Source organism: Octopus sinensis, linkage group LG6, assembly GCF_006345805.1.
Source record: "Octopus sinensis linkage group LG6, ASM634580v1, whole genome shotgun sequence".
NCBI classification, from domain to species: Eukaryota; Metazoa; Mollusca; class Cephalopoda; order Octopoda; family Octopodidae; genus Octopus; species Octopus sinensis.
This window is the reverse complement of record NC_043002.1, coordinates 49,646,664-49,666,589: the sequence shown is the minus strand read 5'-3', so window position 1 is coordinate 49,666,589 and position 19,926 is coordinate 49,646,664. Positions and strand designations below refer to the sequence as shown.

Below are 19,926 nucleotides of genomic sequence, written 5' to 3'. Positions count from 1 at the left end.
TACGTCTTAGTCCCTTACAACATCATACACAGATGCTTATATATATATGTGTGTGTGTGTGTGTGTGTGAGAGAGAGAGAGAGACTGTGTGGGAAGAATCTTGCTTGCCGACCACATGGTTCCGAGTTCAGTCTCACAGCGTGGCACCTTGGGAAAGTGTCTTCTACTATAGGGCCGTCCAAAGCCTTGTGAGTGGATTTGGTTAGACAAAAACTGAAAGAAGCCCGTCGTGTGTGCGTGCGTGTGTCTTTGTGTCTGTCCTCCTCCCCCATCACCATTTGAAAACTGGTGTTGGTGTGTTTACGTTCCCGTAGCTTAGCGGGTCGGCAAAAGAGACGGAAGATATAAGTACTAGGCTTAAAAAATAAGTCTTGGGGTCGATTTACTTGTTTCAGTCATTTGACTGCGGCCATGCTGGAGCACCCTGGAAATCGACCCTAGGACTTATTCTTTGTAAGCCTAGTACTTATTCTATCGGTCATTTTTGCCGAACCGCTAAGTTACGGGGACGTAAATACACCAGCCTAGGTTGTCAAGCGATGTTGGGAGGGGGGATGAAACACAGAGATACAAACACACACACATATATATACATATATATATATATATACACGACGGGCTTCTTTCAGTTTCCGTCTACCAAATCCACTCACAAGGCTTTGGTCGGCCCGAGGCTATTGTAGAAGACACTTGCCCAAGGGGCCACGCAGTAGGACTGAACCCGGAACCATGTGGTTGGTAAGCAAGCTACTTACCACACAGCCACTCCTACGCCTATAGAAAAAACTGAAAGACCGCTACAATAAGAGTATGAATCTGAAAGGGAAATATGTTGAATAAAATCATAATTAACTAAGTGATCCTCCTATATTTGCTTTTACCCGAAGCCAGGAAGTTTTTACAGCCCCTTGTATATGTGTGTTTATGAGTAGTTTGTAGACAAATTTTCTCTTGCGATCTATGAAATATCTTCGTTAAGTCATTGTTATAGCATTTTTGTCACGTAAATTAACAAGCGTCAAGACTTCAGACGCAGACTACAAATTACTCTTTCCTTTATACTTTTATAATAAGAAGGAAAGATCGTATCTATCTCGCAGACACTAGCGATAAACCAAAAGTTGTCTTTTACGTCAATTTACGTAATAAAATATATCTTACAGAACTTGTCAGCATCTACAACATCTGATATACGGTCTTTGAAATGTGAGTAATATTTAACTTAACCTTCACAAAGTGCAATAATCTTTTGACTTACGATTAGTGTACTGTTTAGCAGTAAACAACACGCAACATATATATATATTATACATACATACATACACGTACACGCATATATATTTTATTTTATTTTCTTATACACTAATTCCAACGCAGTTCTGCTTTGAGTTCAGACTACGTTAGTCCTATAGAGAGAAGTATTGTGTGTTCTTATCAGACTGGCAGAAAATGAACGCTATTTTCTTCTTGTAGATCTTTGTCGGCTTTGACGATGAGTTTTCAAATGCTCTCGATAAACCAGACCAGTGGTTTTCAAACTTTTTTTCAGGCTGCCGCTCCCTTGGTATCTAGGGCCCGATTCCTAGCAACACCCCCCCACCACCACAAATTAAGTACCAGTTACGCACTGGGGTCGATATAATCGACTTAATCCGTCTGTCTGTCCTTGTTTGTCTCCTTTCTGTTTAGCCCCTTGTGGGTAGTAAAGAAATAGGTATTTCGTCTGCCGTTACGTTCTGATTTCTAACCCTAACCACTTTCTGCGGCAAATTTAAAACAACTGTATTTCACAAAATAAAACTCTTAATCTAATTCATCCATTATTCTGTTGTTTTTTTTATTTACATCCATTACCCACTTTTGGTCACTCCATTATCACCCCACTGTTTTTCAACATCCCCTCCCAGATCTTTCTACCACCACCCCACATTTTGCCACATTGCTTACTTATGGGGACATAAACACCGGTTGGTTTATTTACGATCCCATAAGTGAGCAGGAGAACAAACATACAGACAAACTATGCGAGTGTGTGTGTGTGTGTTGGAGCAATCTCGAGTACAACCAGCTGAAATTGCAAAGATAATCTGGAACTCGACTGAGGGTAGAAAACTCTGAATGATCCGTCCTTGTTTTCCTTGTATCGCCTGTCTGGATATTTTGTTTTCCTTTTTTTGTTTCACCTAATTGTCTGGATGTTTTGCGTTCTTGTCCCTTTTTTGTATTATCTCTCTCCTCTCTCTCTCTCTCTCTATATATATATATATATATATATATATATATATATATATATATATATATATATATATATACCAAACACACATGCGCACTACGGGCCATAGTAGACTGCACTTGGTAATAATGCCGCGCAGTAGGACTGAAACTGAGATCACATGGTTGCAGAACGAAGTTCTTAACAACACCGCCCCAGCACCTACCATATCAACAAACAAAAAAGAAAAGAAAAGAAAAAGAAAAAATTGTGTGAACAGATTGGAAAATGTGATCTTTGATACAGTGTTTGTGAGAAAGACAAGAGGATCGAAATTCGAATGTCTTTAATATCAGGTCAGGATTGACTCGCGGTTAAGCAACAACAACATCAACAACAGTTAAGCGCTTATCTTTTTCTGCTTTGTGTTATTCCGATTTCTGAGCGGCCCGTTAACGATCCGTTTGTTTACGGGTCGTATTGCCGAATCGACCCTTGATTAATCGTTTGAGCTCTAAAATCATTATTTATGAATCCTGCCTTTAGGGGTCTCTAACACCCTACTCCTTCCGTGACTGCCATCACAGTTTTAAGTTAGTGTTGATTTAATTGGAGGGCGTGGCATATTGATTTTTGGTTTTGCCGCACTCAAATTTCTGTTTCTTTAACGACTATGGTGAGAATGTTTTTGGAGTTTTAGCAAATGAACTTGTTATTTGGGAAAAAAAAAACGTGATTTACGTCATTTTTTTTTATCTTTCCATCAGAGTTCAAATACTGCCGAGGTCAACTTTACCATTCGTCCTTTGAGTAATGATAAAATTAGTAACAGCGGAGCAGGGGATAGATGTAACCAACTTATCCTCTTTCCCCCAAAATTTCTGACATTGTGCCTATCGTAGAAAGGATTATTATTATTATTATTATTATTATTATTATTATTATTATTAAGACGGCGAGCTGGCATAATCGTTAGCACGCCTGTTGAAGTGCTTAGCAGTATTTTGCTCGTCTTCACGTTCTGGGTTCAAATTCCGCCGAGGTCGACTTTGCCTTTCATTCTTTCGGGGTCGATAAATTAAGTACCAGTTGAGTACTGGGGATCGATGTAATCGACTATCCCTCTCCCCCAAATTTCAGTGCCTAGAGTAGAAAAGATTATTATTATTATTATTTTATTATTATTATTACTATTATTATTATTATTATTATATATTTCTTTATTAATATATGGCGACAAGCTGGCAGAATCGTTAGCGCGCTGTACGAAATATTTAGCGGTATTTTGCCCGTTGGTACGTTCTGAGTTCAAATTCCGCCGAGGTCGACTTTACCTTTCATCCTTTCGGGCCGATAAAATAAGTACCAGTGAAACACTGGGGGTCGATGCAATCGACTCATCCCCTTCTCCAAAATTGCTGCCCTTGTGGCAAAATTTGAAACCATTATTATTATTATTATTATTATTATTATTGTTGTTATTATTATTATTGTTATTGTTACTATTATTATTATTATTAAGGCGGTGAGCAGGCAGAGTGGTTAGCACGTTTTTCCAACGCACAGTGTTTCAGTGTAGTCTTTCTTTCGTCTAAAGGTTTCCATGTCTAAAGCTCATTTGTTGCAAGTTACGCTTACAGAAAAGTGGACATAATCTTCCCTTCAAATTTGCATTGTTACTTTCATTTGACACATTTTGTGTGTACGTGTGTCTGTGAGTGTGCACGCCCGCGCATATGGCTTCACTAAACACCTCGCTTAAGAACACACAGTCAATAGCACTGTTCACCGTAGAAAAGTCAATAATATATCGTCTCTCTGCAGTGTGTGATTGTACCACAAATTGTTTTGGCGAGCTTTTTGCGTTTAATACCATGGAAACACGCTCGCTTACATGCATTTTAATTTGATGGGCGTTCCTCGTCGGCATGCGATACGTGCGTGTTGACGGAATAGGTAAAAAGTAAGAGTAAAATTTATCTCACAACAAAAAATTTATATTTTCGTTTCAACTCTGTATAGATAAAATTCTAACTACCTTTTTTTGAAATTAACTGCAACAGAATCATTCTTCATTGTTGTTACCACAACGTTTCAGCTGGTGTACTCTCCAGTCTTCATCAGGTGTCCTGGTGGAATTTTGAACCCAACCCTTTATTTGATTAATGGGGTACTCTGTTCTCATTCCTAAGGATTTTTTTTTCTTTTTTGCTGATGTTATTATTATCTATTCAAGTCAGTGACCTGAATAAATAATCCTTTCTACTGGAAGCTCAAGGCTTTGAATTTGGGGGAAAGGATTAAATCAATTAGATCGACCCCAGTGCGTAACTGGTACTTATTTAATCGACCTCGAAAGGATGAAAGGCAAAGTCGACTTTAGCGGAATTTGAACTCAGAACATAAAGACAGACGAAATACCTATTTCTATTTCTTTACTACCCACAAGGGGCTAAACACAGAGAGGACAAACAAGGACAGACCAACGGATCAAGTCGATTATATCGACCCCAGTTCGTAACTGGTACTTTATTTATCGACCCCGAAAAGATGAAAGGCAAAGTCGACCTCGGCGTAATTTGAACTCAGAACGTAACGGCAGACGAAATACCGCTAAGCATTTTGCCCGGCGTGCTAACGTTTCTGCCAGCTCGCCGCTTTAGTGACTTGAATAAGTAATAATAATATCAGCAAAAAATACCCTGGGAATGAGAACAGAGTACCCTATTAGTCAAATAACGGGTTGAGTTCGAAATTCCATCAGGACACTGGATGAAAGCTGGAGGGTACATCAGCCGAAAAGTCCAATGTAAATAATGTACATAATTCCTCATCTAGAAAATATAGAACAATAAAATCATTCTTTCACAGAATTTCAACTTGTTAGAATTCAGAAAACGCCTCTGAACAGGTCAGGTGTGTATAAGGATGATGATGATGATGATGAGTATTTCTAATTTTGGCACAAGGCCAGCAATTTGAAGCGGGGAGGAGAAAAGTTGTACATCGACCCCAGTACTTGACTGGTACTTATATTATTGACCCCGAAAGGATGAAAGGTAACGTCGACCTCGGCGGAATTTGAACTCTGAACACGAAGATGGATGGAATGACGTTAAAAGTATGACATCGATAATATTGCACCCTCATGGTTCCTGTTTCAGTTCCGCTGTGCGACACTTTGGGCAAGGTTCTTTTATTATACACCCGGGCTGATGAATGCCTTGTGAGCCAATTTGGTTGGCGGAAACTGTGTGGAAGCCCGTCGTATATATACGTGTGTGTGTGTGTTTATGTATATCCTTCTCACCACCATTTGAGAACCGGTGTTAATTTGTTTACATCCTCGCAACATGTTTCTGTCATTGGGTTCTGGCCAAACTGGGGATACCGTCTTAAAGTGTTTAGTCGAACAAATCGACTGCTCCCCCCCCTTCTCTCTCTCTCTCTCTTTCAAAGTCTTTTACTTACTCTTTTGGTCACTTTCACCGAAACGCCAACTTGCGAAGACGCAACCAAACCAACAACGGTTCTGAAATAGTGCTGGCGGAAGAGAAATTTATATACATACATACATATATACATACATACATACATAAATACATACATACACACACACACACACACACACATAATATATATATATATATATATATATATATATATTAAATTCACTTGCGAGTGCGAGACGTCAATCGTTTAACTAAACCAATTGAGCAACGGTGTCGAGAATACACTCCAAAAAGTCTCAACGACAATATCAATAACTTCAACAACAACAGCAACAGCAACACTACGAGCACTCGCATTGAGATAAAAGCGAAAGAGAGAGAGAGAGAGCAGAGAAAGAGAGGGAGATAAACAGAGAGAGAGAGAGAGAGAGAGAGAGAGAGAACCAACACAATCGCCACTTGAGTAATAATTAAAGCTGTAATATTGTTTGCGTTTGTTGATGTTAGTTGGTTGTTGTTATTGTTATTGTTGTTGCTTTTTATGCAATAATCTGCAGCAGCTAGCGTTATTTCTGCTGATGTTGGCACATCTTTTTACACGTTGTGTGTGTGTGTGTGTGTGTGTGTGTGTGTGTGTGTGTGTAGCAGTTGTCGTTACCTACTTCGCACACAATGGTCTGAAAATACATAACTCTGTTCTGTGACAGCTCTCCATCTCTTTTGATGGTTGACGACGACGACGATGATGTTGATGATGATGATGATGATGATGATGATGATAATGTTAGTGGCGGCGGCGGCGGTGGTGGTGACGACGATGATGTTGATGATGATGGTGATGGCGATGATGATTCAAAATAATGGCGGTGATGATGATGATGATGATGATGATGATAATGTTAGTGGCGGCGGCGGCGGTTGGTGGTGGTGGTGGTGTGGTGGTGCTGGTCTTGTGCTTGGGGAATTCAGTGGAGAAACTGCGAATGGCAAAAAAAAGGGACGTGCACTCGCACACACATACATACACACACGCTCGCGCTCGTCGTACATAACTAACTGTACAGAGACATGCAGCGGAGTCGCTCATACAGACACATATACAAATACACCCGCGTTGCATACTTATGCAAACCGTACACACGCGCACACAATATATATCGTGGCACACATACACATACATACGCTTATTCGCTCACACATTCAAATGCACACACGCGCGCACATACACACAAACACACACATACACACAACCTGCATACATACCGTAAATCCTCGAGTATAGTCCGCCCTTGAGTATAATACGCAGGGGATTTTTAGGGAGCTGTACCTCTGAAAAACCTAAACCTTGTGTATAATACGCACCCCTTCTCTAACTTGAGTCAACGAGGTCTATATAACGTCCTTGGTTTGTGAAAATGTATACGGTAACGTCCTTTAGTATTATTGTATATATAACATAATGCAAACGTGTAGCTTTTTTGTGCATTTTGTTTGCAGAAAATAAAGAAATAACAGTAATAACGTTTAATAAATGTTGTTAACTGCAAGTTATGGATGATTCTTTTATGACTTCATTGCTTTCAGGCTTAGCTTAAGGTATTTTCGGGCCCGACATCACAAAATGCGTCTGAATAAACATTGCCGAAAAGCAAATAGAGACTGGGACATTGCATAAAAAAATAATTTTCATTTTTAACCTCGTATATAGTACGCACTAGGGATTTTGACCTTTAAATTTTGGGGGAGAAATGCGGATTATACTCGAGGATTTACGGTACATTCATACATATATATATATATACTATCATGCACACATACATACATATTTGCAACGATACTGTTATATATATATATATATATATATATATATATATATATATATATACACACACACACAGATATGTGTGTGGGCACGTGCGCGTGTAATTTTTTAAGAAGACTAGTACTGATAGTGACTGCAAAGTTTCAGCCTGCTAAGCCATGATGACTACGTATGTGTGTGTGTGTGCCAGTGTGTACGTGCGCGCACGTGTGTGTGCGTGTGTGTGCGTGTATGTGTATGTATGTATGTATTATGTATGTATGTATGTATGTATTATGTATGTATACAGATGGAATCACGACAACCCCTCCTCCACCTGTTTGCTTGATCTGCTAAAAACAGCAGCTGGAACTCTTTCACACCATAAACCTACTGTCTTAATAAAATAAAGGGATGGATGCTTTAGATTATAACATCATCGTAGATACACTGTATGGGGAAAGAATAAACAACGGCAGCGTGGTCACAGTTTGATTATTCTGATGGTGTGGTCACGGTTGGATTATTCTGATCATAGATGGCTTTCATCAAAGTCTACCTTGGTCTAAACTACAATAACATATATGTAATTACACACACACACACACACACATACACACACACACACACACACACATACATACACACACACATACACTCACACACACACAGCACAACCCAAAAGCGACCAAGAGCTCTCTTTGCGCCTTTCGTATCACCGGAGTGAAAGGTGAAAAGTGGAGGATCGAGAAGTGAATAGGGTTGATTACACTTATTATATCAGCCTCTTTTGCCGAACTGCGAGGTTACGGGAACGTAAACAAACCGATTGTCAAGCGGTGGGGTTTTTTTTTGGGGGGGGGGGAACGCAATGGTACACACACACATATACACGACAGGCTTCCGCACAGTTTCCATCTAAATTTACTCACAACGCATTGGTCGGCTTGGAGCTATAGCAGAAAACACTTGCCCCAAGATGCAGTGCTGTGAGGCTGAACCCGAAACCACGTGATTGCAAAGCCACCTTCTTAACCACACAGCCATGCCTTGCCTTACTAAATATGCAAACGAATCGTCTCCAACACAAGATTATAATTAGCTAATTGGATGAGTCGTATTAGAATATAAAACTAAATGTCTAGCGGTATTTGTTCCGGCTTTCTGCATTTTGAGTTCAAACCCTACCGGGATCCCCTTTGCCTTATATCCTTTAGGGGGTCGATATCATAAAGTACTAGTCTAGGGCAACGGAGTGGCGGAACTGTAAGATAAAATGTCGAGCGAGATGTCTTGAAGTATTTATTCTAGTTCTTTGTCTTCAGAGTTCGTCTGTAGTAGCATAATCGTCACACGATTTAACACCAGCACCGACGCCTTGGGCGCCTTTAGGAGTCCTCTGTGCTGTAAGCATTCGGGCCAGGTCTCTGATTTGAGGGTAACTTCCTCCATACGTCTTAAAAACACTCAAAGGTCATGAGCATAACCTTTCTGACGGAGCGCCGCCTATTCCCCCAATTCTTCTCGCAGAAAATAATAATAATAATAATAATAATGATAATGATAATAATAATAAACCATGACAATGTAAACCTGTGAATATGTTGTTGGCTTTGAACCAACTCAATATAACTGTCCCACTCACCATAAACCAACTTTATACCAGCGAAATAATCACTATAATTCTAATAGGTAGTATTATACTCTTTCCTTGTCTCCGTCATTAAACTGCAGCCATGTGGGGGCACCACCTTGAAAAAAAGTGAAAATATCGTGCGTGGCAAGATGCGAACCTGCGGCCTCTGGATTAGAAATCCAGCACGCTATCCGCTGTGCTACAGAGACAATACTTTCATTTAATTATTGATATACAGGTGCAACACCGACTTTCTCACTCTGATTGTCCAGAACCCCTTATAATCTGCACTAATTTCCGAGCAGGAACTTCAAATTCCCGTGGGTGCCAAACTAGTTTACGGGTACCATGCACAGACTAGTACCCTTCACAGTATACTGTTAATAAACTTGTATCGTTTTTACTAATATACAAGTACCAGCATTTCATTTAATTACGTAAGTAATTTTATTATTTGTTTAATTTAGAGTGTGTTCATCCCTACTTTTGAAAAATCAATAATCAGGGATGGCTTTGGAACTAAGGTTCCGGAGAATCGATGCCGTATCTGTATGAGTAAACAATAAAGAAACAGTGCAAAGAGCTTTTACAATGCGAAAGGAGAATTAATAATTTATCAATTCTTTATATTTCGGGTGAATCCCTCATCTTGAGAGATAGCAAAAAAAAAAAAAAAGAAAAGCAGTTAACGTATTAACTGAAATTAGATTCCATTGTGTGTCTACCATGCGACTTGTTACGAGGAAACTCCCGCATTTTCAAACGACCTGCTGAATCTAGCAATGAAACTTCACTCAGGTAAACCCCCTAATTATCTAAGAAATGGAAAGACCGCAATAAACTATAAAACGACATGTCCCTTAATTTAAGATGCTTATATACAGATCTTGAATTTGCTCCTTGCCGATTTAAATTAAGGAGAGCAAACCGACAAAATACAATAAAACTATCTGTCATGAACAACCGAATTAACAGCAACTACATTAATAATTAATAGTAATAACTATATAATCAATAAACAGCAACAAGGCGGCTAGCTTGCAGAAATGTTACTGCGCCATGTAAAATGCTTAGCAGCATTTCGTCAGTCGTTAAGTTCTGAGTTCAAATTCTGCCGAGGTCGACTTTGCCTTTCATTCTTTCAGGGGCGATACTGTAAGACCCAATTGAATACCGGGGTCGATGTAATCGACCTAGACCACCCCACCATCACCACCACGAAATTGCTGGCCTTGTGCCAACATTTGAAGCCCGTCAATAAACAACATCCAAAACACCAATATCAAATCGAGGGAACCTGCACGTCGTCGCCCGGCCTGGTAGAAGTAGTATCCAACTCTCCCTTATGTCGCACGCTTAGCGCCTTAAAACAGGAAAGAAAAACACTAACATTGACAAGAATAAAAGACGGGATGGTCACGACTGGAACACATTTGAACGGAGATCTAATTGATTACAACTGAGTGATTTAAACACCACCACCACCAACAACAACAACAAAGCCAACGAGAGAACCTTTACGTAATAACTAGAAATTGCGTCCAAATCTCCCTCAAGTTACATCTCACTATACCGCCGTACACACAATAAGACATGATGGTCACGGACAACTGTGGTGTTTTTAATTAATGTGTTACTCCGACGAGAACTGACCCGGGGGCTTAACAACCCATAGTAAGTGGCCACCACCACCAACCATCACCATCACCATCACCATCGTTATTAGCAGCCACGACATTTGCATCCGCTGTTCAAAACAGTAATTGCAGCATCAGCAACTGCAACAGGTGATATCAGCAGAACAGAGAATGCATTAGCAGCAGCAACAATGGCAAGAACAGCAGCAGTTACTGCTGGTCTTGTTGCCGCTGCTGCTGCACCCACTCGTGCTTAGTAGTAGTAGTAGTAGTAGTAGTAGTAGTAGTAGTAGTAGTAGTAGTAGTAGTTGCTGTTGTTTAGTCCCTCTCTCGGTCAGATGAGTCCAGCCATGACCACCCACCTTTATTTTAGGTATCGTAGGGTACGGTACTTCCGAGCTAAAAATAATTTAATGCATCCTCTCGTTTTTCTTTAATTTTTTTTGTTTTTTTTTTTGGTTTTGTTTTTAAAGACGGCATGAGGGATTTGCCTGCTATTTCCAGCTGTTCGAAACAACTGTGCAGAGATACTTTGTGTAGTAGTAGTAGTAGTAGCAGTAGTAGTAGTGACAGTGGGACGCTAGCATATTTGGTTGTGGTTGTGGTTGTGGTAGCGAGTACAACAGCAACAGCTGCAGTCACTGTAACAGCAACAGTAGGGAATACCGACAATACACGCTACTACTACTACTACTACTACTATCATTAACATCATTACCAGCACTACCACCACTACTATTGCTACTACCATCATTAGTCCCACCCCCACTACTACTACCAGTAGTCATCACAGTATCAATTACTACTACTACTATTGCTGCTACTACTACTACTACTATCATTAACATCATTACCACCGCCACCACTATTACTACTACCATTATTAGTCCCAGCCCCACTACTACTACTACTACTACTACTACTACTTTCAACAGAACAATCCCGAGCGCCGAAGAAGTTACCTGTACGTGGTCGCTTGAACTGTTTGAAATAGCAGCCACCCCCCACCTCTCTGATCACAATCATCCTATTCACCTAAATTTAAAGGAATGAACATATTAGATAACGGTAGTCCTAGATACACTCTGTCCGAGAAAAAAATAAAACAACAACCAAAGACAAGGTAACACATCTTAATGGAACGCTCTTCACTATATATATAGGTCTGCTTCATCATCAAGGTACATTTAGGACTGGACTAAGCACCAACAATAAAATCGCCAATAACTCAAAATACGCCTTTATGTAATAATAGTACGTCTACTATTACATAATCTTCAATATTTACGAAGATGCTGTACAACCACTCACCCCCCACCCCACCCCACCCGCTCCCTACTAACGTCACTACTACAGCTACTACTGCTTGCAACAATAACATGACAAGATTCAAAATGTCGGCCTTTACACTTGGGTTGTTGATATTGACAGCTTATCGATTCGACCAGATACGACGCTCGTTGCTAATCTATTGATCTATATATGTACACTGACACACTGCCATCCTCCTCTTTTGGGGGTAGGTGGTGAAGTCGTTTCAGTCGGAACCACAGTATTACTGGTACTTTTTTTTATGAATCCGAGCGAGGAATAAGGGTTTCAAATTTTGGTACAAAGATAGAATTTTTTTTTTTTTTTTTAAGGGACGGGGTTAAATCGATTAACATCGACTCCAGTATACAACTGGTACTTGTACGACGCTCGTTGCTAATCTATTGATCTATATACACTGACACACTGCCATCCTCCTCTTTTGGGGGTAGGTGGTGAAGTCGTTTCAGTCGGAACACAGTATTACTGGTACTTTTTTTTATGAATCCGAGCGAGGAATAAGGGTTTCAAATTTTGGTACAAAGATAGATTTTTTTTTTTTTTTTTTTTTAAGGGACGGGGTTAAATCGATTAACATCGACTCCAGTATACAACTGGTATTTGTTTTATCGATCCCGAAAAGATGAAAGACAAAGTCGACCTCGTCGGCGATTGTACTCAAAATGTAAAGATCCGGAAGAAATGTTGCTAAGCATTTTGTCCAGCTCCCTAACAATTCTGCCGGCTCATCGCTTTAATCTTGGGAATAATCTTTTCTGCTATAAAGGCGGCGTGCTGGCAGAATCGCTAAGCACGCCGGACAAAATGCTTAGTAGCATCTCGTTCGGTTTTTACATTCTGAGTTCTACCGAGGTCGACTTTGCCTTTCATCCTTTCAGGATCGGTAAAATAGAGCACATGGAGCTCTAAAATGTGGGAATTAAGGCCCCTATTAGAGATGGGTGTCTTAAAGTCAACCAGAGAAGTTGTATTGTTGGGAATCTTTTTTTTAACTTGGGTGTTATATCTATTGTTCAAATTTCTTGGAAATCGGAAATATATGAATGTTCACTGGATTTGTAAAAGAGAACAAAGCTACAGGAAACCAAAAGACGAATGATCACAATACGCAGTCGGCTACCCTACCCTAGTCGTTACCACTCCCCACCGTAGGATTCCTCACCATACAGGTGACGGGTACAGCCGTATGATGCATTACGGATCTACAGCAACTCGTTTTAAACAATACGTGCGTTAATGCACTGAAACCTTTTTCCCTGGGTATGTGCTGCTGAAATTGGGGTGCGACTAATATGCCCACGCGTCCAAATACGGTAACGTTGCACACCAATTCTTCCGAAGCTAACGATGGTGGTAGTGGTGATGATGATGATGATGATGATGTAACTAAATTTGAACTTTGTTGTTTCTGTTACTTCTGTTTCTGATGAAACGTCGACTTCGTCTGTGTTTCGTCGCCACCAACACCAGCAGGAGGCGCAATGGCCCAGTGGTTAGGGCAGCAGACTCGCGGTCGGACGATCGCGGTTTCGATTACCAGACCGGGCGTTGTGTGTGTTTATTGAGCGAAAACACCAAAAGCTCCGCGAGGCTCCGGTAGAGGGTGGTGGTGACCCCTGTTGTATTCTTTCGCCCCAACTTTCTCTCACTCTTTCTTCCTGTTTCTTGTCCCCGACTTCCTACGCAACCGCTGAGCCTGGATGCGCATTCATCCATCCGTCGATGCTCTCGGTGTCGGGGGTCGACCTGCTTTCTCTTCAACGGGTCTTACGAATAGCAAAGGACCACGATTCGGACTTCTCCCAATGCGAGCTCTGGGACGAAGACCGCTTCGCTCAACAGCAACAGCAACCAGCACCACTACCACAACAACAACAACAGTCGCAACTAAATCTTCTTCATATCGCAACTTACCATCTTGTAAAAAAAAAGTGATACATCGGTATTGTAGTCCTAGATATACTATACCTGGATACAAGGTGATAGAATCACGACTGAAATGCCTTTGATCTTGATAAGAGTTGACTATATAACCCTTGTATACTTAGAGGAGGAAGGAGAGAACCTTTAAGCATATTCGGGGTCTTCTTGACTTGCGGGAGAAAGCTTATCTTTAAACTAAAAGACCTGGTGCGAATGCTCCTAACAGAGTTGACTATATTAAATGTAGAGAAGGATTAGGTGGTATTAAACCGAGCGACATTTTGAGACACCCTTGAAAAAAAAAAAAAATTGCGAACGGTTTTTATGGCCGGCTTCTACTCAACGTCAGTTCTCCCAAATTTTACTCAATAAGGCCTTTGGTTAATCCTTGAACCCGGAACCATGTAGTCGGTAAGCAAGCTACTTACCACACAGCCTCTCCTACGCCTATGTCTTAAATTTTGGCACAAGGGTAGCAATTTCAGGAAGTGGGTAAGTCGATTGCATCGACTCTAGCACTCAACTGGTACGTATTTTATTGACCCCTGTGGAAAAAAACCCCCAAAACACTGCCGGTACGCCACATCAGATAGTTTGAGAAGCACTGTCATAGAGGACACAAGATCTCACAAATATCTAAATAGAAGCATATGATGGCTCGGATTACACGCATTTTTTTCTCTCCTTGTTTTTTTCTGTGTATCTTTCTGTCGAAGAGCGTAGGCTCGAAACGTAAAAGATTTTTTCTATTTCAATTCCTGAGCGCTATACTAATACAATTGTTTGTTTGTACTCCACCTGCCTTCGTCTTTTGTTTATTTTCGTAAACTTTCCCGTTATATATATATATATATAAGAATTATGAATACACCACTGCACAAAAAATAACATTTGCTGAAAATAATCTGCTTATTTTATTTTGTTGGTTTTTTACTTGTTTCAGTTATTTGACTGCGCCCATGCTGGAACACTGCCTTATCTATCTATCTATCTATCTACTTATTTATTTATTTGTTTATTTATTGCTTTGCAAAGCATGGGAAGGAAACGTTTGTACAACGATGTGAAACAACATTCCATGAACAGACGCAATGAACAACAGTAATTTTATTATTAGGCGGTCTGAAATACATAACTCTTTTCTTTGACAGCTCTACTATTGCTGCTGTTGTTGCTGCTGCTGCTGCTACTACTACTACTACTACTACTACTACTACTTTCAATAAAACAATCCCGAACCGCAGAAAGTACCTGTACGTAGTCGCTTGAACTGTTTGAAATAGTAGCCACCCCCGCCTCTCTGATCACAATCACCCTATTTACCTAAATTTAAAGGAATGACATATTGGATAATGGTAGGACAAGACTTCCGCCTCCCCCTCTCAAACCACCCTTTAAAAAAGTTTTTTTGGACACCACTCCGCTTTTCGGCTACGGGGGAATACGAATCTGCAAAAACATTGGCAAAAATCGATATTTCTAAAGTTGGGGCGGGAGGAATTTGACATTGCCGATTTTTGGCAATTTTTCGAAACCTCTGTATCTGAAAACGGGGATTTGGGGCAAAAAAGAATTTTTTAAATACACAAATTTAGGAGAAAAGGCGGGTGCGGACAGGCGGAAGCCTTTCCAATGGTAGTTCTAGATACACTCTGTCCCAGAAAAATAAAACAACCAAAAAACAAGGTAACACATCTTAATGGAACGCTCCTCACTATAGGTCTGAATCACTGATCCACATAATTGCTTGATCTCCTAGATATAGCAGCCAAACCTCTCTCAAGTTACATCCTGTTATCTCCCTTCCACCCCCACTCTCTCTCATACACACACACACACACACAGAACGCAACGGCAGACGAAATACTTATTTCTTTACGGTATTTGAACTCAGAACATAACGGCAGACGAAATACGGCTACCCATTTCACCCGGCGTGCTAACGTTTCTGCCAGCTTGCCGCCTGACTTAATTACCATTTTATACTGCAGATCGAGGTTAGCATGGTCGACTTTTCAGTACGTACGTGTTCAATATTTCTACTTCTCTCTCTGTCTACACACACACACACACATACAGATACTCACATAACATAACAGGAATAGGGGTTCAAATGTTCAAAGTATCAAACAGTACGTTGATGAGGAATCTTATGTTACAACACAGCTATATATATATGCATCTCCATGCACACCTATGTATATATATATGCGTGTTTAGGACGCTCGTGCGTTGGTGATGTAACTGGATACAGATCACGAAACAGCTGTAAACATACGGAACAACTACTTTATTTCTCACTCACTTCGGAATATGATTAATTAATATTGTGTTTGTGTGTAGATAGACAGACAGACAGACAGACAGACAGAGATACGATGTTAGGATAGACGGATAATGTGAACAAATGGGAGTAGGTGTTTTTTAGTAAACATATTTTTAGCTTCTTTGTGGAAAATAAAAATAAAAAACACGATGTTTTAAACACAGTATCTACTTTTAACGGCGAGGCGTGTAAGTCACCTTATATATATATATATATGTGCGTGAGTGAATATGTCTAGGCGTGGTAGTGGGGGTGAGTGAGTATGTTTGTGTCAAGACAACGTTTGTCCACGGAAGCAATAGGAACAACATAAAACATCACCATCATCAGCAGCAGCAGCAGTAACATCAGTAACATTATCAGCAATCTCCACCCACTCCTCTATCCGTTCCCTTACCCAACACTCTCGCTGCCCTATACCACAACATTGACCATGTCAGGGAATTAATTGTTAGAAAATTGCAGGGAACGCAGCGGTGTAGACGGGGCGGAGGGACATGGATGATTTTTGTGGCAGCGGAGGCGGCGGCGGCAGTGGCGTTGGTAATAGTGGTGGAGGTGGTGGTGGTGGTGGTGGTGGTGGTTATTGAGAGAACGACAGAAAGTGTTGGTAAGGGGTAAAAATTGTGGTGGTGAACCTTTAGTGATTTTGCTAGTGAGGTTGCAGTGTATGTATGAGAGAGAGAGGGAGAGAGAGAGAGAGTAGGGGTTGTGGTGCCACTAACGGAGAGAGCCAATACACGGCCGGCTGCGTTGGTGTTTGGTGGTGGAGATGATGTACTTATATTGGTAGTAGTAGTGGTGGTGGTGGTGGTGGTGCCGATCGTAGTTGGGTGTGCAGTGGCGGTAATTATAGTGGTTATAATGGAGGTAAATCGTATGGTTTGGTTTTGGTAGTGATTATGGCGGCGGTAACAGACAGACGTATCAGTTGTGGTTGTGGTGGTTATTATGGCAATGATATCGAGATGGAAGTGGTGGTTGCGGTGGTGGTGGTGGTGGTGGAGGAGAATGAAGAGATTTGATAGCGGTAGGAAGTTGTAACGAGTGTCGAATTGCTCCCGCCGCCGCCGCCGCTACCGCTACCGCCGACAACTCCACCGCGAATCAAAGTTCGAGGCTGAGGAAGTTTATACCATCAGAAGGGTGTGTGCGGGGTGAGAACGGACGGTGAGGATTACAGGCTTGTGTGGGAAGCTGACGGCAGCCATGTAATCTCCTCGTGCCACCCTACTTATAACCGACGGGAACACAAATAGATACACACACACACACACGTACAAGTAATATGTTTGTTAATGAATAAACATACTTCTCTCCTGTTTTACCGTTCTGCACTCTCTCTCTCTCTCTCTCTCTCATTCTCTCTCTCGTTTACACACACAATCATTCTTTTACTTGTTTCAGTCATTTGACTGCGGCCGTGCTGGAGCACCACTTTTAGTCGAACGAATCAACCCCATAACTTATTCTTTGTAAGCCTAGTACTTATTCTATCGATCTCTTTTGCCGAACCGGTAAGTTACAGAGACGTAAATACACCAACAACATCGGTTGTCAAGCGATGGTGAGGGGGACAAACACAGACACACAAACATATACATACACACACACACATATATATATATATAAGCGACGGGCTTCTTTCAGTTTCCACCGGCCAAATCAAACCCATTCACAAAGCTTTAGTTGGCCCGAGGCTATAGTAGAAGACCCGGAACCACGTAGTTGGGAAGCAAGCTTCTTATCACACAGGAACGTCTGCGCCTATATAAATTCTTTAACTTTCATTTTGCTTCAGTCATTGTATTGGGAATGAAACTGCCTTGACGAACACCACAAACATCAACAACAACAACAATAATAATATTAATATTAATAATCCTTTCTACAATAGGTACAAGACCTGAAATTTGATGCGGGGGGGGGGGTCAATCGATTAGATCAACCCTAGTACGCAACTGGTACTTAATTTATCAACTCCGAAAGGATAAAAGGCAAAGTCAACCTCGGCGGAATTTGAACTCAGAACGTAAAGACGGACGAAATGCCGCTAAGCATTTTGCCCGGCGTGCTAACGATTCCGCCAGCTCACAGCTTTTATAATAATAATTTCAAATTTTTGCACATGGTCAGCAATTTCGAGGGAAGGTGTAGTAAGTTGATCACACCGACCCCAGAGTTTATTTATTTTATCGACCCCGGCGGCATTTGAACTCAGAACGTAAAGTCGGAAGAAATGCTTTGTTAAGCATTTTTTTCCAGCGTGGTAAGAATTCTGCCATCTCGCTGCCTTTATAATAACAATAATAATTGTGTATGTGTCGGGGGTCTCGTTGCCATTATGTTAAGCTGTTGTATGTCCAAATTTGGCCAAATGCGTTTTTTTTTCCTTCTTTTTTCAATATCTATTTTTGTTTGCAATCGCCAGTTCTTTTGGTCAAACTATCGTATCTCCAGCTGCTTCAGATGCCAAGTATTAAAAATTGTCAAAGTGTATATATTACAACGGTTTTACTATGGAATGGTGAAACTATTTTTTAGTTTTCTGTAAAAAGCAACGTTTTGGACTTACGACACTTTTGCATAATAGGAACGATGTATATATGCAGTCCCATACAGAATGACAGCGTCTCTTTTATACAGCAACATGTTAGGTATTGTATGATGTATATATGCTTACCTGTTTGAGTGTGTGCATGTATTTCTATGCATGTTGATGCATTATGTAACGTGTGCATGCATGTTTCGTGTGAGTATATATATATAGATATATATATATATATATATATATATATATTATATGTAGAAAAATACAAACTGGGACAAGAACGTAAAACATTTAGAAGACGATACAAAAATCTTCAGTCAAGAACGGATCATCCTCGCAATTTCGGCTGATTAATCTTGAGATCGCTCCGATCCGGCCAGCCCCAAGGAAAAACTAAGCTACGAGCATTAGATTTCTTGGGAAAAGGATCGAATGTATACGAAACAGGGACAGAAAAACGGACGATGCCACACGAATATAAAATACAAAAAACAATAATGGGAAAAACAGGACATGTATGTATGTATGTATGTATGTATGTATGTATGTATGTATGTATGTATGTATGTATGTATGTATGTATGTATGTATGTATGTATGTATGTATGTATGTGTGATCATTATCAATTTATGTTGTCATTACATAATTTTTCTTTTAAACTTCTATAGATCCTTCTTTGTGCATGTATAATGGTAAGATACGCAGCTTAGGCATTTCAAAATTAACAACATTCACACACACCACACACACACACACACACACACACATTGAGCTATGTAATTCGTAAGTGTAAAGAATATAATTTACATTGCTTCTCAATTTCAACATACATCATATAAATATATATATACACACAGGGGCTATATATGTTTGTGTCTACGTGTGAAAACATACATACATACATATATATATATATATATATATATATATATATAGGCATCTTTGTACAATTACATAATCCTTAAGTGTATTTATTTTTATTACCTACTCTATATTTCATGAGCGTGTATGTATATAAGTGTGTGTGTATTGTATGTATGAATACACACACACAC

The 19,926-nt window shown here is 40.3% G+C and overlaps 1 protein-coding gene across 2 annotated transcripts in view; it reads left to right on the top strand.

Moving 5' to 3' along the window:
- LOC115213034 (teashirt homolog 1-like) overlaps positions 1–19,926 on the top strand; it is a 425,208-nt gene that overhangs the window by 296,560 nt on the left and 108,722 nt on the right. The window lies entirely within an intron of this gene.